We start from the raw sequence: 24,601 nt of genomic DNA on the forward strand, positions 1-24,601 counted from the left end.
AACATGGCTCAAAAATGGGGTGGGTATGGGGCACTTAATATACAAGTATATAAAGTATTCAGAAAAGATGGAGAAGGAAAAAAGGGAGATGGGGTGGCAGTAATGATGAGCGAAGACAATGTAGTGTTGAAAAGAGGGGATGTCCTTGAGGGGGCATGAACAGAATCCATTTGGTTAGAGCTGAGAAGTAAAAAGGGTATGATCACACTACTGGGGGTATTTTATAGGCCTCCAAATAGTGAGAAAGCAATAGAGGAGCAAATCTGCAGGGAAATGTGCAAGAACTATAGAGTGCTGATATTAGGGGACTTTAATTACCCAAATATAAATTGGGATAATGTTACAGTAAAGGGAAGTGAGAGGGAGGACTATCTGAATTGTGTTCAGGAGAACTTCTCTGATCAGTATGTTCTCGGTCCAACCAGAAAGGAGGCATTGCTGGAACTGGTGCAGGGGAATGAGGTGGGCCAAGTGAACCAAGTGTCTGTGGGGGAGCACTTGGGTAAGAGTGATTATTGTATCATAAAGCTTAGACTCATAACGCAGAAAAACAAGGAATGATATATGGTAGAACGGCTAGGTTTGAAGAGGGCTAATTTCAACACGATGAGAAGGCATCTACCCATGATAAAATGGAACCAAAAACTGAGAAAAACAGTAATGGAACAATGGTTTATCTTTACAGAAGAGATGCTTCAGGTATAGGCTAGGTACATTCCAACAAGGGTGAAAAGTAGGGGAACCAAAAGCAGGGCTCCTTGGATGATGAGGGAGATAGAGATTATGGTGAAACAAAAAAAGAGGGTGTATGGTGCATGTCAGATTAACTCTTCAAGTGAGAACCAGGCCAAATACAATAAGTTGAGAGGGGAGGTGAAGAGGAAAATAAAGACTGACAAAGAGAGAATATGAGAATAGCATGGCAGTTAACATAAAAGGGAACCCAAAAATTATCTACTGGCATGAAAATAGTAAGCAGGTAGTAAGATGTGGAGTGGGGCCTATTAGGAATAAAGAGGGTAAAATATGTTAAGTGGCACAGGGCAAGGCTAGAATACTTCATCAGCACTTTGCATCGATGTTTACTACGGAAGACGAATCTGACAATATCCGTAGAAATGGAGAGAGAAAATGCAATGGATAGGGTACAAATTGAGGAGGAGGAGGTATTGGAAAAGCTGGATATGCTTGGGGTAGATAAATCACCTGGTCTCTGGATGGCTTGCATCCCAGGTTGCTTAAGGAAGTTGGGGTGGAGGTAGCAGAAAGGCTTGTCATAATCTTCCATTCTTCCCTTGATATGGAGGCAGTGCCAGATGGTTGAAAAGTGGCAAATATGACACCTTTATTCAAGAATGGGTGTAAAGACAGTTCTAACAACTACAGGACAGTTAGATGAACATCAGTAGTGGGTAAGTTTTTCGAAAAAACAATCAGAGAAAAATGTCAACCGGCACTTGGAGAGAGGTTAGAGTTAATTAAGGATAGCCAGCATGGATTTGTGAAAGACAGATCATGCTTGATTAACCTAGTGGAGTTTTTTTGATGAAGTGGCAGAGAAGGTTGATGAAGGGAATGCGGTAGATGTTGTCTATATGGATTTTAAGAAAGCGTTTGATATAGTACCACATAAAAGACTGGTTGTCAAAATTGACATTCATGAAATAGGAGGGTCAGTATACAATTGGATAAAAAATTGACTGAAGGACAGAAAACAGCAAGTCTTAGTAAATGGTTGTTTTTCACTTTTCTTTTGCTATATATAAATGACTTGGATCTTGGAATGCAGAGTAGAATTTCAAAATTTGCCAATGATACCAAACTTGGAGGAGTGGCAAACAGTGAGGATGATATGAACCACTTGTAACAGGACATAGAGAGGCTAGCAAAAAGGGCAGACAAGTGGCAGATGGAAGTTAATACAGACAAATGTGAGGTGATGCATTTTTGCAGAACGGATAGGGTGAGGCAATATTGGCACAATTCTAAACAGAGTGCCATGACAGAGGGATCTGGTGGTGCATGCTCATCCATTTTTGAAGGTGGCGGGACATATTGAGAACATGGTTAGCAAAGCATATGGGATCTTGGACTTAATAATTAGAGACATAGAGTACAAAAGCAGGGAGTTATGCTGAACCTTTATAAAGTACTGGTTAAGCCCCAACTGGAATATTGCATCCAGTTCTGGTCACCACTTTAGGAAGGATGTGAGGGTTGTTGAGAGGGCGTGGAGGAGATTTATCAGAATGGTTCCATGGATGGGGGATTTTAGTTACAAGGTTAGGTCGGAAATGCTGGAGTTGTTCTCTTTGGAGCAAAGGAGATTGAGGGGAGATTTGACAGAGGTGTACAAGATTATGGCAAGCTTACATAAGTTAGACAAGGAGATACTGCTCCCATTAACTGAGGCACAAGGACTTAGAGGCACAGATTGAAGGTTTTGGACAGAGATGTAAGGGGAATGTGAGGAAGAACTTTTTTACACAGCGAGTGGTAATGACCTGGAACTCACTGGCCACAAGGATGGTGAAAGCAGAGATCATCAATGATTTCAAAAGGAAATTGGATGCGCACTTGAAGGAAATAAACATGCAGGGCTATGGGAATCAAGCGGGGGAGTGGGACTGAATGGATTGCTCCGCAGAGAGCCAGCAAGGACTTCATGGGCCGAATGGCCTCCTTCCATGCCGTAAATGACTCTATGACTACCACATGTAAGTTCCTCTCCAAGTCACACACCATCCTGACTTGGAAATATCTTGCCATTCTGACACTGTCACTGGGTCAAAATCCTGAAACTCACTCCCTGACAGCACTGTGGGCGTACCTATAGCAGATCAACTGCAGTGGGTCAAGAAGGCAGCTCACCACCACCTCCTCAAGGGCAATTAGTAATGGGTAATAAATGTTGGCCTTGCCAGCCATGCCTACGTCACATGAAGGAATAAAAAAAACTTCACTTCCGTCTGAAAGACAACTGTTCAATACCCCTCTTTCCTCTCTGTCTCTTAGTCAATTTTGTATTTGCAGTGTCACTGTCCATTTAATCCCACATATTTTAATTTTGCTAGCATGTCTATTATGTGGTACATTGACAACACCTTTTTAAAAGTCCATATACACAACGTCAACCATTCTCCCCTCATCAACCTTCTTTGTTACTCCATCAAAGAACTCAATCCAAGTTAGTGAAATCTGATTTGCCTTTAACAAATCCATGCTGACTTTCATTTATTAGCCTAAACTTTTCCAAATGCAACTTATTGTCTCTAAAAGTTTTCCCATCGCTGACATTGGGCTGGGAAGAAAGTTGCATGTGTTTACAGCATGTTCAGTACAACTTATTATTTAGAAGATGTCAGCATGAGAATTTGCTTATAGTTCTAAAATATTGCATTTTATTTTTATCAAGGAAATCATATCAGAAAGAAGAAGATGGAACTTGCATTGTATCTAACACCTTTCTAGTCCACAGGTTTGCCAATCAAAACCAATGAGCAGTGATAGGGAAGTAGTGACACCTAAGTTACAGGATAAAGGTAGCTGGGTGACTGCCAGGGGAGGGAAAGGGAATAGGTGCACAGTGCAGGGATCCCCTGTGGTCGATCCCCTCAATAATAAGTATACCGTTTTGGATACGGTTGGGGGGGGACGACCTACCAGGGGAAAGCCACAGCGGCCAGGTCTCTGGCACCGAGCCTGGCTCTGTGGCTCAGAAGGGAAGGGGGGAGAATAGGAGAGCGATAGTGATAGGAGATTCAATGGTGAGAGGAACAGACAGGAAATTCTGTGGTCGCGAACGAGACTCCCGGATGGTATGTTGCCGCCCGGGTGCCAGGGTCAGGGAGGTCTTGGATCGAGTCTACAGGATTCTTAAGGGGGAGGGGGAGCAGCCAGAAGTCGTGGTACACATCGGTACCAATGAATGAGGACCTGAAAAGCGAATATCGGGCGTTAGGTTTGAAGCTAAAAGGCAGGACGAACAGAGTAGTAATCTCAGGATTGATACCGGTGCCACGTGCTAGTGAGGCTAGAAACAGAGAGCGAATGCAGCTGAACACGTGGCTACAGAGCTAGTGTAGGAGGGAGGGCTTCAGATATGTGGATCATTGGGATACCTTCTGGTGAAGGTGGGAACTGTACAAGAAGAACGGGTTGCATCGGAACTGGAGGGGCACCAATATCCTGGGCGGGAGGTTTGCGAGAGCTCTTCGGGAGGGTTTAAACTAGTTTGGCAGGGGGATGGGAACTGGAGCTACGGATCAGTGGATGGGGTAGCTGTTGAACAGGCAGATACCGAGTGCAGAGAGTCTGTGAGGAAGGTTAGACAGTTGACAGGGCAAAGTTGCAGCCAGTATGATGGGTTGAAGTGTGTCTATTTTAACGCAAGAAGTGTCAGGAGTAAGGGTGATGAACTTAGAGCATGGACCAGTACTTGGAGCTACGATGTTGTGGCCATTATGGAGACTTGGATATCACAGGGGCAGGAATGGATGTTGGATGTTCCGGGGTTTAGATGTTTGAAAAGGAATAGGGAGGGAGGTAAAAGAGGTGGGGGAGTGGCATTGCTAATCAGGGATAGTATCACAGCTGCAGAAAGGGAGGTCGTCGAGGAGAGTTTGTCTACTGAGTCAGTATGGGTGGAAGTCCGAAACAGGAAAGGAGCAGTCACTTTATTGGGAGTTTTCTATAGACCCCCCAATAGCAACAGAGACACGGAGGAACAGATTGGGAGGCAGATTTTGGAAAGGTGCAGAAGTAACAGGGTTGTTGTCATGGGTGACTTCAACTTCCCTAATATTGATTGGAACCTCCTTAGTGCAAATAGTTTGGATGGAGCAGATTTTGCCAGGTGCGTCCAGGAAGGTTTCCCTTAGAAAATAGGCGACAGGTTTAGGTAGAGGATTTGGATCGGCGTAGGCTTGGAGGGCCGAAGGGCCTGTTCCTGTGCTGTAATTTTCTTTGTTCTTTGTTCTTTGACTCAATATGTAGATCGGCCGACTAGAGGGGAGGCTATGTTGGATTTGGTGCTTGGCAACGAACCAGGCCAGGTGGCAGATCTCTCGGTGGGAGAGCATTTTGGTGATAGTGATCACAACTCCCTGACCTTTACTATAGTCATGGAGAGGGATAGGAGCAGACGGGATGGGAAAATATTTAATTGGGGGAGGGGGAATTACAATGCTATTTGGCAGGAACTGGGGAGCATAAATTGGGAACAGATGTTCTCAGGGAAATGCACGACAGAAATGTGGAGGTTGTTTAGGGAGCACTTGCTGCGACTGCTGGATAGGTTTGTCCCGATGAGGCAAGGAAGGGATGGTAGGGTGAAGGAACCTTGGCTGACAAGAGATGTGGAACAGCTAGTCAAGAGGAAGAAGGACGCTTACTTAAGGTTGAGGAAGCAAGGAACAGACAGGGCTCTAGAGGGTTACAAGGTAGCCAGGAAGGAACTGAAGAATGGACTTAGGAGAGCTAGAAGGGGACATGAAAAAGTCTTGGCGGGTAGGATTAAGGAAAATCCTAAGGCATTCTACACTTATGTGAGGAACAAGAGGATGGCCAGAGTGAGGGTTGGGCTGATCAGGGATAGTGGAGGGAACTTGTGCCTGGAGTCGGAGGAGGTAGGGGAGGTCCTTAATGAATACTTTGCTTCAGTATTCACTAGTGAGAGGGACCTTGTCATTTGTGAGGACAGCGTGAAACAGGCTGATATGCTCGAACAGGTTGATGTTAAGAAGGAGGATTTGATGGAAATTTTGAAAGACATGAGGATAGATAAGTCCCCGGGGCCAGACGGGATATACCCAAGGTTTATACGGGAAGCGAGGGAAGAGATTGCCGCGCCTTTGGCGATGATCTTTGCGTCTTCACTGTCCACTGGAGTAGTACCAGATGATTGGAGGGTGGCAAATATTATTCCCTTGTTCAAGAAAGGGAATAGGGATAACCCTGGGAATTACGGACCAGTCAGTCTTACGTCGGTGGTGGGCAAATTATTGGAGAGGATTCTGAGAGATAGGATTTATGATTATTTGGAAAAGCATAGTTTGATTAGAGATAGTCAGCATGGCTTTGTGAGGGGCAGGTCAAGCCTCACAAGCCTTATTGAATTCTTTGAGGATGTGACAAAACACATTGATGAAGGAAGAGCAGTGGATGAGGTGTATATGGATTTTAGCAAGGCGTTTGATAAGGTTCCCCATGGTAGGCTCATTCAGAAAGTAAGGAGGCATGGGGTACAGGGAAATTTGGCTGTCTGGATACAGAATTGGCTGGCCCATAGAAGACAGAGGGTGGTAGTAGATGGAAAGTATTCAGCATGGAGCTCGGTGACCAGTGGTGTTCCGCAGGGATCTGTTCTGGGACCTCTGCTCTTTGTGATTTTCATAAATGACTTGGATGAGGAAGTGGAAGGCTGGGTTAGTAAGTTTGCCGATGACACAAAGGTTGCTGGAGTTGTGGATAGTGTGGAAGGCTGTTGTAGGTTGCAACGGGACATTGACAGGATGCAGAGCTGGGCTGAGAAGTGGCAGATGGAGTTCAACCTGGAAAAGTGTGAAGTGATTCATTTTGGAAGGTCGATTTGAATGCAGAATACAGGCTTAAAGACAGGATTCTTGGCAGTGTGGAGGAACAGAGGAATCTTGGGGTCCACGTCCATAGAGTTGATCGGGTTGTTAAGAAGGCATTTGGTGTGTTGGCTTTCATTAACAGGGGGATTGAGTTTAAGAGCCGCGAGGTTATGCTGCAGCTCTATAAAGCCCTGGTTAGACCACACTTGGAATATTGTGTTCAGTTCTGGTCGCCTCATTATAAGAAGGATGTGGAAGCTTTAGAGAGGGTGCAGAGGAGATTTACCAGGATGCTGCCTGGACTGGAGGGTATGTCTTATGAAGAAAGGTTGAGGGAGCTAGGGCTTTTCTCATTGGAGCGAAGAAGGATGAGAGGTGACTTGATAGAGGTGTACAAGATGATGAGAGGCATAGATAGAGTGGATAGTCAGAGACTTTTTCCCATAGCGGAAAGGGCAATCACCAGGGGGCATACTTTTAAGGTGATTGGAGGAAGGTTTAGGAGAGATGTCAGAGGTAGGTTCTTTACACAGAGAGTGGTGGGTGCGTGGAATGCACTGCCAGCGGTGGTAGTAGAAGCAGATACATTAGGGACATTTAAGCGACTCTTGGATAGGTACATGGATGATAGTAGAATGAAGGGTATGTAGGTAGTTTGATCTTCGAGTAAGTTAAAGGGTCGGCACAACATTGTGGGCCGAAGGTCCTGTACTGTGCTGTACTGTTCTATCTTCTTTGTTCTGTGAATAACTTCTTAATGTTATGATCTCAATTTGCAGAGCTAGAGGTTGAACCATGACCTGCTGACTGAGAGGCAAGAGTGCCACCACTGGCATTCCTGGTCTAAATTTGAACCCTGGGGCTATTTCTTTAACTTTCAGGCTTCATCAACATGCTGTGGGCTTGTCACTTCCCTCCTAAAATGAACAGATTGCAGCAAGCTGGCTTGAGTTCAAGAGAGAACATTTAGGCACTTGGAGGCCATAGTCCAGCACAAAACAACATCTCCGCAGGCAAGTTGCGGGGCTGAGGTTTTGGGACGGTCTCATGAGGGGGAATGGCAGATGGTAGAAACCAGAGCATGGGAGGTTGTGATTTTCTTGTGGGACCTGGAGGAGAGCTCCTGGTGGGAAAGCTATGACAGTATTATCACTCAGGCCCAAGTTGAAATACAATTGACTTAACAAGACCTTGCTTTGCATAAATTTATGAAGCCTTCTTTCTGCATTAGGTAACTGCCACAGCCTCTGAAAAATGATACAAATAATGATTGCAGATGGCAATGGAGGAGCTTGTTCCAAGTGGGTAACTCATCAAATTGGTTTTAATTGTCCAAATGCCCAGTTTCTACTGGGGCCATCGGGTTAAAATTAAACACTTAAGTTTGGTCAGTAATCGAATTACATCAACACCTTTATAATAAGATTTGATATGAAAACCTCATTTTCTAAAATTACTGTTCAAAGAATGCAGCTTTGCAGTTCTGTTGCTGTACTTAATTATTCTGCCCTGACTCCCATTTCAATGGTCAGAACACTGGACACTCTAAATTGTTGTAATTTTGATGCCTCCCAAACTTTCCTGCGAGACAGCATGTGACATATCCAACCACAAAACTAGGATGGAAGCCAGGATGGAAGTTTCTTGACATCAAAGCCTCTAAACTGGTCGCTCTTGCTGCTTGAAACATCCAATATTTGGCCTGGCTATCTCACTAGGTCCCGGCAGTTAACACTGTGCTGATATGAATACCTGTTGGCATACAGTCAAAGCAGTTTTATTGCACTAGAATGAGAAAGGTTTGGGCTTATGCTGTAGCATTAACTCCAGAGCAAAGCCTACCTTTACAAATGTTCAGATTCACAACCTCGTATAAAATCTCAGTGTAACTAGAACACCAAGGTTTTACAGACAAGCATTGGTACAGGGAGGATTTTGTTTCAGGAGGTGTTTGGATATAAGCTTTCCAGTCCAAACAAAACTGCTTCTAACGTTCTATTGTCTTGTCAGACAAAACCTCTGAAGCAAGGAGTTACGTTTAACTTAGCTATTATTCATTGCAATATCCCAGCGAACATTTAGTGACCCAACTATTTGGTTTACACTGGACAAATTGCAGAACTGGCTAGCGCCACTCTTTGTGTTCTATCAAGTGACCTAAAGCACAAGAAGTGATCGGTTAAAAAAAACATAAATATTACAAGGTTGCTTGAACACTCTGAAACCCAACCCATGGTCATGAAATGCATTTAAAAATGCAAAGTGCCTTTCAGGCCAGCAAGTCTTTTTAAATTTGCTATTTTAAAGTCAATAGAAATATAAGTATATTACAAAGAAAATTAGAACAGAAAGCTACATCAAATTAAATGAACATTCCAGGCTGCAATGTTTCAAAGTTCTAAAAGGGCTATAAATCAAGTTTCTCACCTTTCATTTTAATGCATACTACTTTGTTTTCTTGACTTTAAATTTCTCTTGGTCCACTGAAGACGTAGTTCAACAAATGTCAAAAATCAAATGATCAACATTATACCTCATTACTATGTTGCAGACTTCTAAAAAAAAGCATATTATTGTGAAGATTGAATAGCCATTTTTTTACTGGGTTACTGAGTTTGCAACACAGATTCAAGAGGCAGCCCAACCAAAACGTATTCCCCCATTCAAAGCAATAGGAATGCAAGTCATCAAGTGGCAGCTTAGGCTAGGAAAATTATTACAGTAAAACCAAGTGTAAAATTGCTTACAAGATTGCATTGGCAAAATGTATGTCCATGTGCAAAAAATGTTAATGCATGAGTAAAGGTGTGGAATAAATCATTTATTTTTTAGGTGTTGCCTTCAATTAGAAATGGAACTTATGAAGTATTCTGGAACTGATCTCTGAGGAGATGAGACATTAAACTGAGGTATAATTTTCCTGCTCAGTTGTGCTTAAAAGATCATGGTGAGAATTTTAACCTGTCAGGGTTTCTGTGCAGGCAGCAACTTAAAACAACTGAAACTGTCAGTGCACTGGGAAGCCGATAGGGACCCGTTGACTTCCGCCTTTAACATGACCATGCTGTGCAGCATGCGGGAAAACCCCTGGGACAGGTGGGTTGGCAATTAATAAATAACCTCCTCATTAGCTGCTCTTTTAATTCAGGATTCTAAATTTAACAGTGTGTGCACAGGTTTCCCAGGCTTCCTGGAAGTCATCAGAGAAAACAAGGTGAGAAGACAGTGGGATTTGTTGGGGCTGAAAGATTGACAGGCAAGAAAGGCTTTAAATACTGACATCTGGCACTTGCTTCCTTGCCTAAGTGAAAGGCTTTTGCTCACAGGACTTGTTTTGAAAGTGTGTTTTGAAGGTGATTTCCAATACATTGGAGCTCATTGCTAATACCTTGGAATTTTTTGCCTTTAATCTGCACTTCCCAGCTGTCAGCCTTCAGATCAACGTGGGAGCTGCTTATGCAGCTCTACTTTGGAGTTCAGGTGAGGAACAAGAGGAGCAGCAGCAGCAGCACCAACAGCAGAGGGAGCGGCAGCAGCTTTCTCCTCAACCACCTGCCACTCCACAGGAAAGAGGATGAACACAGAGTTCCAGCTTGCAGGAAGTAATACCCCCAACACAGGGTTTACAGGCAGAGGATGAGCTTCCTGGACATGACTGACCACTGTTGTGCACAAAACGCACTTACTCTTAAAGAATCCGCGGAATCCGATTGGTGAAAGGTATATCGATATTTTATTCACACATTAAATCATCAAATACAAGCTCTCACTGCTTGCACAGTATACTACCCGTCAAGACACGAGGTGATCAGTCTCGGACTTGCGGCTGCTCTTCTGTTCTCTGAGCCCCTGGCTCAGGGTATCTTCTCGAGTGTTCTTCCCCAGGGTTCTCGTCAGGGTATCTTCTCGAGTGTTCTTCCCCAGGGTTCTCGTCAGGGTATCTTCTCGAGTGTTCTTCCTCAGTTTCAGTCAGGGGTTAAATCTTGTTTCCAAGACCTGCCCCTCTTACTCATAGGGGTCTGGTATAATGACATAATGATAATTCGTTATTTGGCTCAGTGAGAACCTGTTCAAAACTTCACAGTTTCCCATTATCTACTATGAGTCAAATCTTATCTGGTATCCATGATGACTCCCTTTATCTGCTACGTGCAAAGACAGGGTCTGGTATCATCAATATGTCTTATCTATACTGTTTACAATTCCTCGGCCATCTGTGTGCTGTGGCCCCTTTCTCCTCATACTTCCTATGCTTTAATACATCTATTGTTGTGTGACTAGCCCCTTTGTTTTAACTAAGTTTTAATGTGTTTTTGCTGGGTCTACACCACCAGTGCCACAGACTCAGACTTTTCCATCAGTGGTTGCTGACATTTTCAGTCTACTGGAAGAAGAACTCCTGCCAAGTGGACCAGGTTGGCACACATTGTAATTGGTGCTCAAGGTTACCACATTCCTTAATTTCTTCACATCTGGATCTTTCCAAGGATCTGCAACAGATATCTGTCAAATCTCACAATCTGATGCTCACAAATGCATCTCACAGGTGGCAGGTGCCTTGTTTGCCAGGGCCAGCAATGGCATGGGCTCGAAGGGCCGAATGGCCTCCTTCTGTGCCATAAATGACTCTATGTGCATTTCACAACTGATGAGGCCAGTCAGAATGAGCCACCAACATGCAACATGGACACATAAAGTGGCTTAATGTCTGAAAAACCTGGTCTTTGTTATACCAGGAAACAGGTGATAGCGAATAGGCATCCCTCTTTACAGCCTGCTTGAAGGCAATAGAAAAGAAAATTGGACTTGATATAAAATGGGTTGTTGATTTTCTATTGCCCATTTCATGCTTTCACTGAAGGCAAATTTCACCTCGTATATTTTTTCAAGTTACATGCTTTACTTAGTGTCCTTTAGATGATTTTTATGTCTTTGCAGTGTCAAGCAGGCCCCCACCTTCCAAGAATGAGGCACATTAATTTCGCCACATGGACATTGAATTTCAAATTGTTGCTGGGAAGAAAAGAGGGGCTATTACAAGGAATTGCCAGACCCCTAGCCAGAAAGACATTTTTGCATACTAGCAGACAGTGTTGGAACAAAGGAACCAGTCCCTGCTCCCAATACACAGAAGAGATGTGGTCAAACCAGTCGGTCATGTGACCACCTGCTGGCCAACTAGAGGAGTTTTAAATTGGAGAAACAGTGTTTGAAGACAGAAAGCTCCTGGTGCCTGGATTGAGAACATCTCTCTCCTGTTTGCTCCCATCTCTCTCGCACCAGCTTTGGAATCCATTGAAGACACATGAACCCCAAGAGAGAAAAGTCTCCTACAGTGAACAAGGTTTAAGAAGAATACTGGGCCCCAACAAAAAGCAAGAATTGCTTACAGGCAAGAACTAGCTACAAAAGGACTCTATAGTGAGCTGGAAACACAGTAACAAGAAACTCTTCAGATATTGCCTCAAACCTCTCCACTTTATTTTTCTTCTGCTCTTTTCTGTCCCTATCTGCATGTGTGCTAGTATGGGCACACTATGTATCCGTAGGCAATAACCGAATTAGAGTTTAAGTTTTAATAAATTTCACTTTTCTTCTTTAAACCTAAGAAAGCCTGTTTGTGCTAATTTCTTTGCCTTATAATTTGAAAGCAGTGAACAAGGATTCACCAAGGGGGAGCTCAAAATACGACATGTTTAAAAATTAAAATTTGTTACAGTAAGACCAGGTGAAGGCTGAAAGGGACCCAGACACCTTTCTTACCTGGTCGCAACAGCAAATATGGTGTTGGTTATAAGGATACATCTCCTTTCCACATACGCTTTCCTTTTCTTTACTTGTTTTATATTCTAGCTCTGCTTCTTTTCCTGAAACTCTGAAAGGATATTTCTACTTTCTAACTCCTCCCATTCTCAGTACCATTTGAACACATGTGTGGAGTCCTGCATCACTGCAAAGCACAGGACACCAGCTGTAGTGGAGAGATGATAGGTTATACATGCTTAAAAAAAACTGGCAGTGGAGTTACAAGGCTGACATTCAGTAACCCATATCACCACTGACACTGAAAAACTAGAATATCAAAAGGTGGTTGTTCAGTTGACCCACTCTCAATTACCATTTTGCAATACTTTGGTCATACCTGCAGCTGCCAGAGTGAAAGCCATTTGATTTCCCAAAGTGGAAATATATCAAAAACTGTGTGATACACATACAGTGGACAGGACTATCTACAACACTATGGACAGAGCATTTTGATGCTTAGTCAAAGTTGTAGTGTTCAAGAATTTTCTATATCTTTAAAGTCAGAAAATATAAATCACGAATGAAAACAAGTCATTCCATGACTCGTAGTAAAGGGTTTGAGCTGGAAAATAGGTACTATGCTGGAGTGTCCAGTATTTTTTTGATATTCATTCATTTATTGCCCATCCTCATTGCTTACTAAGACAGTACTGAATCTAGGAGTGTTCTTCATTGTCACCAGATGCAACCTGGATAAAATAATTCACCACCACTGTCAGCATCCACCTTATGAGCCTATATATAAATGATTAAATAGCAGAGTTGTGTAAAAGATCAGTTTAGAACTGTACAATAGACCTTTAGCTGGACTTTGCCTATTTAAGAGTAGTCCATGGACATGCTATTCTCAAGAGAGTCTAAACAATAAGCCTCTTTCACTACAGGCACATTTTTTAAAATAAAGAGTCGAAAACCAAGCATTGAGCAGCCCACAATGAAAAAGAAGTAAATGTGCTTCTGGTACTGGTTAAATTCATCACTGCTAAAGGCATTATTTCCCTATCATCAGTGTCACAGTTTCTGGTCCTTGGGTTGATGCTAAACAGTAAACATAAGAACTTAAGAAATAGGAGCTGGAATTGACCATTTAGCCCTTCGAGCCGACTCAGTCATTCGACAAGATCATTGCTGATCTGCAGTGATCTTCAGAGTCTGTATTTCAGCTATTCAATGGGAAGTAGAGTGATGACAACAATGTATAGCAAATGAGTCAAGCCAGGGCTTGCTATCCTGTTGTGAAATCTCAGTACTTCTGTAAATAGAGTTGTTGTTCCATGTAATGGTACTTAGATCAGTGTTAATAAAATAACTAAAATTGCAGAAGTTAAAAATTGAATTTTAGTATGAAAAGTTATTGACATTGTGCTTACCTGTCAAGTCTCATAAAATGTCTCCAGAGTACTTTATATCAAAGGTGCAATCATATATTGCAGGTACTTGTTTGATACGACAACCTACTAAGGAGATGTGCATCAAGCAAACCCAAATCATAATTCTTGTTCTGAGTTGTTTTCCAATGAGGGAAAGTTGAGCTCTGAACATATATGTATGACAGTTACATTTTAACGGTTATGAAAAACCAATAGGCTGACATCAGTTTATTATTCTTAGAATGAAGAGGGAAGAGTTTTTTTTAAATAATTACCAGAGGCTTTTGAGGTACAGCCTGTAAAAAAAATTAAAGGGAATTAAATAGATATTTGGGAAAAAAGACTTCAATTCTTATTTGGAAGGTATCACAAATAAATGAGCAGAAGACGACTTGCACAGGAAAAAAATGTTACTTCTGAAAACTAGAACTTAGGAATATTAGGAATAGCAGTATCAAGAGCTACAGAAGCTACAAACCTGTAACATAAAGTTATGAGCTGGATTTTCTGGTAGTCTTCCATCTCATGAGATGATGGTTTGTGCCTTGGTGTCAACTTTGTGTTACATGTCGGTTGGTGTGGCTCAGGAGCCTCACTCTGGCACTGCAGTCTCTGCCGCACTTGCTGCAGATGAAGGCAGTGGCCTGAGAGGTGCAGGATTCACTGGCCTCCATTTTTTCTGGGCCTTCTTCTCAGCCAGCTGAGCTTTCCATTTCTCTTTGCCACTTCCAATGCCCCTCCGAGCAGTCAGTCTCCAGACATCCCGGCCATCGGCAGCAATCTCCCAGTTGTCTATGTCAATGTCCGCCATCTTCATATCTCGCTTGCAGGTGTCCTTGTAGCGGAGGTATGGACATCCGGCAGACTGTGACCCAGTGAGCAGTTCATCGTACAGAAGGTCTTTGGGTATATAGCTGTCATTCATCTGGTGAACGTGGTTGAGCCATCGCAGATGAGATTGGCTTAGTAATGAGTGTATGCTGACAGAATTAGCATGCCGCAAGACCTTTGGGTTGGTGACCTTGTCCTTCCAAGAGATGCCGAGGATACATCTGAGGTAGCAAAGGTGGAAATATTCAGCCTTTTCTCCTGCCTAGCATGTGTTGTCCAGGTCTCTCTACTGTAGAGGAGTATACTTGCAGTTTGGTATTCTCCATCGGGTTGCTGTTGTTCCACACTCCCTTACTCAACTTGGACATAACAGTTACAGCTTTTGCAATGCACATTTTAACAGATTGCTGGTGAATGTGGAGCCTAGATATGTGAAGCTATCAACAACATCCAGTATCACATTATCAATGCTGATTGATGGCAGAATGGCTACGTCCTGGACCATGACATTCATCTTCCTAATGCCGATGGTTAAACCAAACTCTTTACAGGCATGAAAGTGTCTGTCCATTTGCCGGTGAAGGTGTTGCTTGGCATGGAATGCTGGTGTGGCATCATCAGCATAGAGCATGTGTCTGATGAGGACTTGGCGCACTTTTGTCTTGGATCTCAGGCAGGCAAGGCTGAACAGGTTTTCCTTGGTTCTAGTAAGCAAGTTGACATCCTTTGTAGATGAACTGAAGGCAGTCGACAACAGCAAAGAGAAGAATGTGCCAGAATGTCAGCACCAGAATGCAACTCTGTTTGACCCCACAGTGCATCTCGAAGGTTTCCAATGTTTCCTCATATAGCAGGCCTTTCGTTTCATTTTGTCATGGAAGGAGGAGATAACACTGAGCAGCTTTGGCAGGCAGACAATTATCTTCTGCACTTAAATACGCTACCTCTGCTCACATGATCAAATCCCTTGCTGAGGTCAATGAAGGCAATATATAGTGGTCTCCTTTGTTTAAGGCATTTCTCTTGCAGCTGCCAAACTCAGAAGATCATCTTGATTGTGGATTTTCCAGTTCTGAAACCAGACTGGGATTCGGGATAGATGCGTTCAGCCAAGATCTACAGTCTAACAAGGGCAACATGAGCAAATACAATTCCTCCGATGCTCAGCAGGGATATGCCTCGATAGTTGTTGCAATCCAGTCGTGAATGGTGGTGGACAATTAAACAACTAACTGGAGGAGGTGGCTCACAGAATCACAGAATTGTTACAGTGCAGAAGGAGGCCATTTGGCTGATCATGTCTGCAACGGCTCTCTGAAAGAGTAATTCCCTCAGTTCCATTCCCCTGCCTTCTCCCCATAACGCTGCACTTTTCATATAACTGTCTAATTCCTTTTTGAATGCTTCAGTGAACCTGCCTCCACCACGTTCCCAGGCAGTGCATTCTAGACATGAACCACTCACTGCGTGAAAAAGTTTTTCCTGATGTCACTTTTGCTTCTCTTACCAAATATCTGCACAAATATTCCCATCTTCAATGATGGCGGAGCCCAGCACATCAGTGCAAAAGATAAGGCTGAAGCATTGCAACAATCTTCAGCCAGAAGTGCCAGGTTGATGATCTATCTCAGCCTCCGCCTGATGTCCCCAGCATCACAGATGCCAGTCTTCAGCCAATTCGATTCACTCTGCATGATATCAAAAAACGACTGCAAGCACTGGATACTGCAAAGGCTTTAGGCCCTGACAACATTCCAGCAATAGTACTGAAGACTTGTGCTCCAGAACTAGCCGTGCCCCTAGACAAGCTGTTCCAGTACAGCTACAACATGGGCATCTACCTGGCAATATGGAAAATAGCCCAGGTATGTCCTGTACACAAAAAGCAGGGCAAATCCAACCTGGCTAATTACCGCCCCATCAGTCTACTCTCAATCATCAGTAAAGTGATGGAAGGTATCATTAACAGTGCTATCAAACAGCACTTGCTTCGCAATAACCTGCTCAGTGACGCTCAGTTTGGGTTCCGTCAAGGCCACTCAGCTCCTGACCTCATTACAGCCTTGGTTCAAACATGAACAAACTCAAGAGGTGAGGTGAAGTGAGAGTGACTACCCTTGACATCAAGACAGTATTTGACCGAGTACGGCATCAAGGAGCCCCAGCAAAACTGGAGTCAATGGGAATCATGGGGAAAACTCTCTGCTAGTTGGAGTCATACGTAGTGCAAAGAAAGATAGTTGTGGTTGTTGGATGTCAATCATCTCAGCTCCAGGAAATCACTACAGGAGTTCCTCAGAGTAGTGTCCTAGGCCAAACCATCTCCAACTGCTTCATCACTGACCCTCCTTCGATATAAGGTCAGAAGTGGAGATATTCGCTGATGATTGCACAATGTTCAGCACAGTTTGCGACTCCTCAGATACTGAAGCAGCCAGTGTCTGGATGCAGCAAGACCTGGACAACATCCAGGCTTGGGCTGATAAGTGGCAAATAACATTCGTGCCACACCAGTGCCAGGCAATGACCATCTCAAACAAGAGAGAATCTAACCATCTCCCCTTGACGTTCAATGGCATTACCATTACTGAATCCCCAACTATCAACATCCTGGGGGTCACCATTGACCAGAAACTGAACTGGTCCAGCCACATAAATGCTGTGGCTGCAAGAGCAGATCAGAATGGGAAAAGATCTGTCAAATGGAGTATCATGTGGGAAAATGTGAAATTGTCCATTTTGGCAGGAAGAATAAAAAAAAGCATATTATCTAAATGGTTAGAGGTTGCAGAGCTCTGATATGCAGAGGGATCTGGGTGTCCGAATGCATGAATTGCAAAAGGTTAGTATGCAGGTACAGCAAATAATTAGGAAAGCTAATAGAATGTTATTGTTTATTGCGAGGGGAATTGAATACAAAAGTAGAGAGGTTATGCTTCAGTTATACATGGCATTGGTGAGATCACATCTGGAGTACTGTGTACAGTATTGATCTCCTTATTTAAGGTAGGATGTAAATGCATTGGAAGCAGTTCAGAGAAGCTTTACTAGACTAATACCTGGAAATGGGCTGGTTGTCTTATGAGGAAAGGTTGGACAGGCTAGGCTTCTATCTGCTGGAGTTTAGAAGCATAAAAGGCGACTTGTATGAAACATATAAGATCCTGAGGGGTCTTGACAGGATGGATGTCGAAAGGATGTTTCCTTTTGTGGGAGAATATAGAGCACGGTTGTTCAACATATCGCTCACCAAACATTTCCATCCGGCCCACGGATGTAAGCTGTACCCGGGGTCGTTCCTCATCATCACCGTGATTGGAGATGAGAAATTTCCCTTTGTCAGTCCAGTTTATAAACTATTGCGCTGTCAGTTTCACAGCTGACAGCTGCTGACCCTCACACAGTTGCAGAGAGTGGAATGCTCTTTTAAAGTTCTTTAAAAGTCAGCTCTTTTAAAAAAAAATCATTGTCAGTTTCCGAGTTGACAGCTGCTGACATCGGGAACAGCCGTTTCCCAACAAACTTGAGGTTTTCCAGCGGGTTCTGTCTTAAAAATAAAAACTGGAGTGGGGGGAGAGAGGGGGGGCAGAGAGGGTGGACAGAGAGAGACAGAAAGAGCTTAGAGAGACAGAGAAAAAGGGGGAGGGGCGAGAGACAGAGCGATGGGGGAACAGAGAGGGGGGACAGAGAGAGAGGGGACACTGAGCGGGGAATACTGGCGACATGGGGGGCGGAGAGAGAGGGGGGAGCGATACAGAGAGAGGGGGTGGAGAGGGACAGAGAGAGTGGGGAGATGGAGACAGAGAGAGGGGGAAAAGGAGACCGGGAGGGGGGGGGAAGGAGATAGAGAGAGGGGGAGAGGGAGACAGAGAGAAGGGGCAGAGGGAGACAAAGAGACAGACAGAGAGTTTGAGAGAGAGACAGACAGACAGACAGACAGAGAGGGCAGAGAGAGTCAAAGAATCATTGACTTATGGCACCGAAGGAGGCCATTTTGTCTATCAAACCCATGCCAGCTCTCCATGGAGCTATGCAGTCAGTCCCAATCCCTGGCTCAATCCCTGTAGCCCTGAAAGTCTATTTCTGTCAGGTGGCCATCCAGCTTCCTCTCAAAGGCATTGATTGTCTCTATTTCCACCACCCTTGTGGGCAGCGAGTTTCAGGTCACTACCACCAACTGTGTAAAAAGGTGCTTCCTCATATTCACCCTGCATCTTTTGCACAAAACTTTCAATCTGTGTCCTCTAGTCCTAGAGGAGAGGGGGGAGGGAAGAGAGAACGAGACTCACATACACACAGAATGCTGGAAGAGGGGGAAGAGAGATCAAGGTCTCTGTCTCTCTCTGCATCGCTACATCAAGTGTGCAGGCAGAGATTGACTACTTATTAAAGCAAAAACAATTCCAGGTATGTTACTAAATCAGTTTTCAACATAGTGACAAGAAAGTAAGTCAATAAATTAGTCTTCTCATTTCAAGGTTCTTCACAAAAATGCACATTTGTTGCTTTTTTATTAGTAAGATAAATTTTTAATGCCTTTATCTTTGGAATTTGCTCACCAGCCCCTTGGGCCGACAAAAATCACAATGCGGCCCTCTGCCTGAAAAGGTTGGACAACCCTGATCTAGAACTAGGGGTCACTGCTTAAAAATAAGGTGTCACACATTTAAGACAGAGAGAGTTGTGAGTCTTTGGAACTCTCTTCCTCAAAAGGCGATGGAAGCAAAGTCTTTAAATATTTTTAAAGCAGAGGTAGATAGATTCTTGATAAGCAAGGGGGTGAAAGGTTATTGGGGGTAGGCAGGAATGTGGAGTTGAGGTTACAATCAGATCAGCCATAATCTTATTGAATAGTGGAGCAGGCTTGAGGGGCCGAGTGGCCTACTCCTGCTCCTAATTTGTTTGTTCATATGAATGTATTTAACTTAGCAATAAAATAAACACCGAGAAAGGAATATGACTGATGTTTACATTTGCTTTCATCTGATTATCTACATCCATACAATGATGGTTTTGCTTTCAGGTTCAGGCTAGCTTTAATCACCTCCCCTTTGAGACTCCTGCGACCATCCTTGCATTGGGTATTGAGAGAATAGACTGTGGTACAGTGAAGAAGAGGTAGGTAAACAGTTCCTTTGGATTATAGCATTTGCAGATTGCATTGTGGACCTGATGTTTGAAAGTAAACCACTTGAGTTGAATCCAAGGTATATTAGTTTACAACAGACTTACAGAATGACAAATATAATTGCTAAACACACACACACATATCTGGATTTGCAGTATAGAAGTCCTGTTGTGATAATAAATTGTTTATTCTCACTACTGTGCTTTCTGCTGTATCAGAATCTCATTAAAAGAATGAATTTGCACTCCATGTCCAGTGTAGCCCCACTGTATCTGTATATATTAATATACTGCTGTGCATAAGAAAGCAGGCAACTATGTAAATACATCTAACAAGGCTGTGGCTTGAACAAACCAATTAAATGCTGCATGCAAGGGCTTTGGATTTGTTGGAATTTCACATAATGCATGATGCTCTCTAGATAGTAAACCTCCAATTATAGATATTTGTGAGATAATAAGCATAAACTATAAATATGTTACTCTTGAAGAACAATCCAAGATTCACAAAACTAGAATACTGGTCTGTTGTTTAGGAGACCTGAGTTTGAATCCAAGCAATGGCTAGCACTGCAACACAGGTTTCCTTCACTGATGTGTTGATGAACCTTGACCAAGTTGCCTTAATGAGGGATCAAACTGATCGGAAAGTAATTCTGTACTGACCACTGAAGTACACCTATTGATGGGTTAACTAAAAAACTGTTGACAGCGCCCATAATGATGTTTGCAAACTGGTGTTTCTTGGCCTCTCAGCCAGGGATCATGCATTCATGGGGGCTAACTCGAAAAGGAGAAGAAAAACAGATTCTTCATATCGATGTGCAGTCATCTGAACAGATTAACAATCTCACCTGTCTGCTCAGTACATTAGTTTGCCTCTTTTTATCATCCTCCAGCCACTCAAGGATGTTGACAATCAGATCTCTGAAGATCGTTGATGGCCATCCTAGCCAGATTGTTGGAATAGCAGAAAGTTCTACTGTAACTCATGTGTTGTACCTATTTGCTCTTAATTCAGTAATGATTTTCCGACTGATATCTCATCCTAAAGTTCTACTTAAGGTAATGGAGATTTGCTAAAAAAAAAAATCAATTTTTTCTACTTTGTTCGTGGGATATAGGCATCACTGGCAAGGCCAGCATTTGTTGTCCATCCTTAATTGTCTTTGAGAAACTGCAGTCTGTGTGGTGTAGGTACAATACAGTGCTGTTAAGGAGGGTGCTTCAGGATTTTGATCCAGTCACATGCTAATGTAACCATTTCTTTTCTTTATTATTAAGTAAAAATGTCAATATAGGATTTATATTGCTATGAAAAGTCACTGGAGAAAGTTATTCTTCATTAGTATCGCATTCAGGATAATTTTCCTCAATTTTGAAAAATTGGTTACCATTTTCAAGTATAATTTTGTAAGAATGTTATGAAGTCAGCTGCAAGTTGACTTCGTATCCTATGTTTTCATTTGCTGGAATGAATGAAACATTCTACCTGTATATCCTAATATGTCCACTGTAGAAATGGCAAATGTCATTTGTATTGCGCCACAGAATAATGCAAGAGATTGTTAGGAAAATGGAAGTGTGTGGAACTGGAGTCAACCTTTTAACATTGTTATGCCAGCATGTTTTGTTGAATGAAATTTTCTTTAATCCACTGACTGGAGATCTAAATTCATATATATTTTTAAAAGGAGTTTTTAAAAAGACAAGCTGCCATCAAAGTCATCCTTTCAGCTTAAGATGATCACCTAGTTTACTACACTGTATCCTACATTGCAAAGGACTGTGAGGAGATGGACAAGATGTCTGCTCAGTCCCTAGCAAGAACCAAGACCCAGGAAGTTTAAAGGAACTAGCTGTTCTCTCAGCAAGCAGATAAATACTGCTAACTATTATGTCTGAATGACTGAGTGACTGTCATTTGACAAGCCCCTCCCATCTGTGGTTTTAAGCTGCTGTTTTCTCTGCAGCAGAGGAGAAGCAGCTGGACTCTGACATGAGCAGACCCTAAGTGGGGGTCTCTCTCTCTCTCTCTACATTCCAGCTTGAAAGCTTTTAAACACTGCCTGTTGACAGATCACCTTTGCATATTCTGGCTACAATCTGAAACCTCACTGGAGGAAATCACCACATCGCTATCTCCAAGGGATTCACCAAGCCAGTCATCTACCTCTTCAGCTAAAAGCCTCAGGACCACTTAATTCAACTAGAAGCCAGCTGAATCACCAAACTTCACAGATGGTATACCTTTTTATTGGACTGCAACTCAACCAATCTACCTTTCCCCACTTTGTAACCTATTTGTGTGTGTGTGTGTAAACCTCTGGTGTGTGTGTGTAAGAGTGAAAGTTGGCGAGTTGTTTATTATTTTATTAATTCAGTTTAGATACAATAAAGTTAATCTCTGTCTTTGTTAACTCAAGAAAACGTGTCAGATTGGTTCTTGTTATGATCATAGCAAGTAAGTAATCAAACACCTACTGAATTGGCCAACTGTAAGAAAGAATTAAACCTGTTGTGGTCTAATAAGGAGGGGGAAGAGAGAGAAGCCTTTCAACCCTTCCTAACTTGGCTGTAACAACATGGATACGGAATTGTTTAGGAGGAAGGAAACAGAGAGTTACGATAATGGGTATGCATTCCAATTGGCAGGATGTGACTACTGGTGCCCCCTGCAATTTATACTGTCTCCTCAGCTTTCGCTATAATTGTAAATTGCTTAGATGAAGGGATAGAGAGCTGTATATCCAAGTTTGGTGGCAACGCTTAAATTAAGTAGCACAGTAAGTAGTGTAGATGGGAGCAAAGAGTTGCAAAGAGACATTAATAGATGCAGTGATTTGGCAAAACTGTGACAGATAAAGTTCAAAGTGCAAAGTCATCCACTTTGGGCCGAAGCAAAATAGATCGGAGTATTTTCTAAATAGTGAGAAGCTAGGAACTGTGGAGGAGAAAAGAGATTTAGGGGTCCATGTACAGAATCACTACAAACTAATGGGAAGGTACAGAATATAATTCAAAAGACGAATGGAATATTCACCATCTTGAAGGTGGGCTTGAATATAAAGGCATGGAAGTTATGTTAAGTTGTCTAAAGCTCTGGTTATACTGCATCTGGAGTACTGTGCTTTGTTCCGGACACTGCATCTCAGGTAGGATATATTGGCCTTGAAGTGGGTGCATCACAGATCCACCATAATTATACCAGGGCAAAAGGGTTAAAATTATGGGGAATTATTTTGTACAGGCTTGGCTTGATTTCCCTCATGTGTAGAAGATTAAGGGGTGATCTAATTCAGATGTTAATGATGATGAAAGGACTTTATAGGGTAGCGAGAAACAAACTATTTCCTCTGGTAGAGTAGTCCAGAACAATATGGCATAACCTTAAAGTTCAAGTTAGTCCACTCAGGTGTGATGTCAGGAAGCATTTCTTCATGCAGAGGATCATGAAAATCTGGAACTGTTTCCCAAAAAAGGTGTTGAAAAAGGTAATTCAATTAAAAATTTCAAAACTGATATTGATAGATTTTTGTTAGCCATGATTATTCAGGGACATGGAACCTAGGTGGTAAGTTAAGTTAAGATACAGATCAGCCATGATTTAATGGTCAAGCATTTTCGAGGGCCTGAATGATCTTTTCCTGTTTCTATGTTCCTATGTTCCAGATAATTTGTTAAAATGGTTAAACAAACTAAGATAAAAGAAAAAATAATAAACACAAAAAATATAAAAAAGAAAAAAGAATTAAAAATAAAACGCAAGCTCGAGGAACAGCATTTCATTTACCGATTAGGCACACTACAGCCTGCCGGACTGAACATTGAGTTCAATCATTTCAGAACATGATGGGCCCCCCATTTTACTTTTATTTTTAGTTCTTTTTTCTTTTTTTTACATTTTTTTTGTTTATTTTATTTTATTTCATCTTAGTTTGTTCAGTTTGCCTACCCACTGTTTTTTTCATATTTGTGCTTGTGGCTGTTCAGTTTTCAGTCCATTAACACCCTATCTGTACTAATGCTTTGTCTTTCAACACACCATTAACATATAGTTTGCCTTTGCTCCATGACCTTCTGGTCGGTTATTCTCTGTGACCTTATCCTATCTACACCTTCTCCTTTGTTATCTCTTGTCTCACCCCGGCTTTACTTGCTTAAAACCTTTCACATTCCTAATATCTGCTAGTTCTAAAGAAGGGTCACTGACCTGAAACGTTAACTCTGCTTCTCTCTCTACAGATGTTGCCAGACCTGCTGAGGATTTCCAGCATTTCTTGTTTTTATTTCAGATTTCCAGCATCCGCGGTATTTTGCTTTTGCTTAAATATCTTAAATCTCCTCTTTGCTCGCATGCTAGTCAGTAATAATGAAACAAAAGAATTCCATAAATTGCACCTTGGCATGTTTGTAAAAAGTTCCAGGAATCTAAAAATGTGCAAGTAGGTTAAGAAGCAGAACCATTAAGTTAATAATCTCAGGATTAGCAGCAGAGGTGTAACTGTTACCTTAGGTCAGACAATTGGCAATTGTTCTTCCCGAAGGAAGAACACATTAGCAGCACAAAAAAAGGCACTGAGGAAGTATTTAACAGGTCAACCTTGGATTAGGGAAAATGTTCTGCATGAATGTTTTTTAGATTTCTTCTTGCAATCTGGGCATGATCTGGGCAAAGCTGACATTTATTGGCCATTTCTTGATCCACTGTAGTTCAGTTTATTCTTGTTATTCTTTGTAGGAATTTGATTCAGACATTGTATCAATAAATAATTCCATTACCTTTCAAACCATCCTTTGACTTAGCTTGAAGAAGCCAGTCTACCTTTCCCTTGTTGAAGTCATCCTTGTTAAAATAAACCTCCTTCATAAGTTGATCTATAACATTTA

Source organism: Heterodontus francisci, chromosome 1 (genome assembly GCF_036365525.1).
Source record: "Heterodontus francisci isolate sHetFra1 chromosome 1, sHetFra1.hap1, whole genome shotgun sequence".
Lineage (NCBI taxonomy): Eukaryota > Metazoa > Chordata > Chondrichthyes > Heterodontiformes > Heterodontidae > Heterodontus > Heterodontus francisci.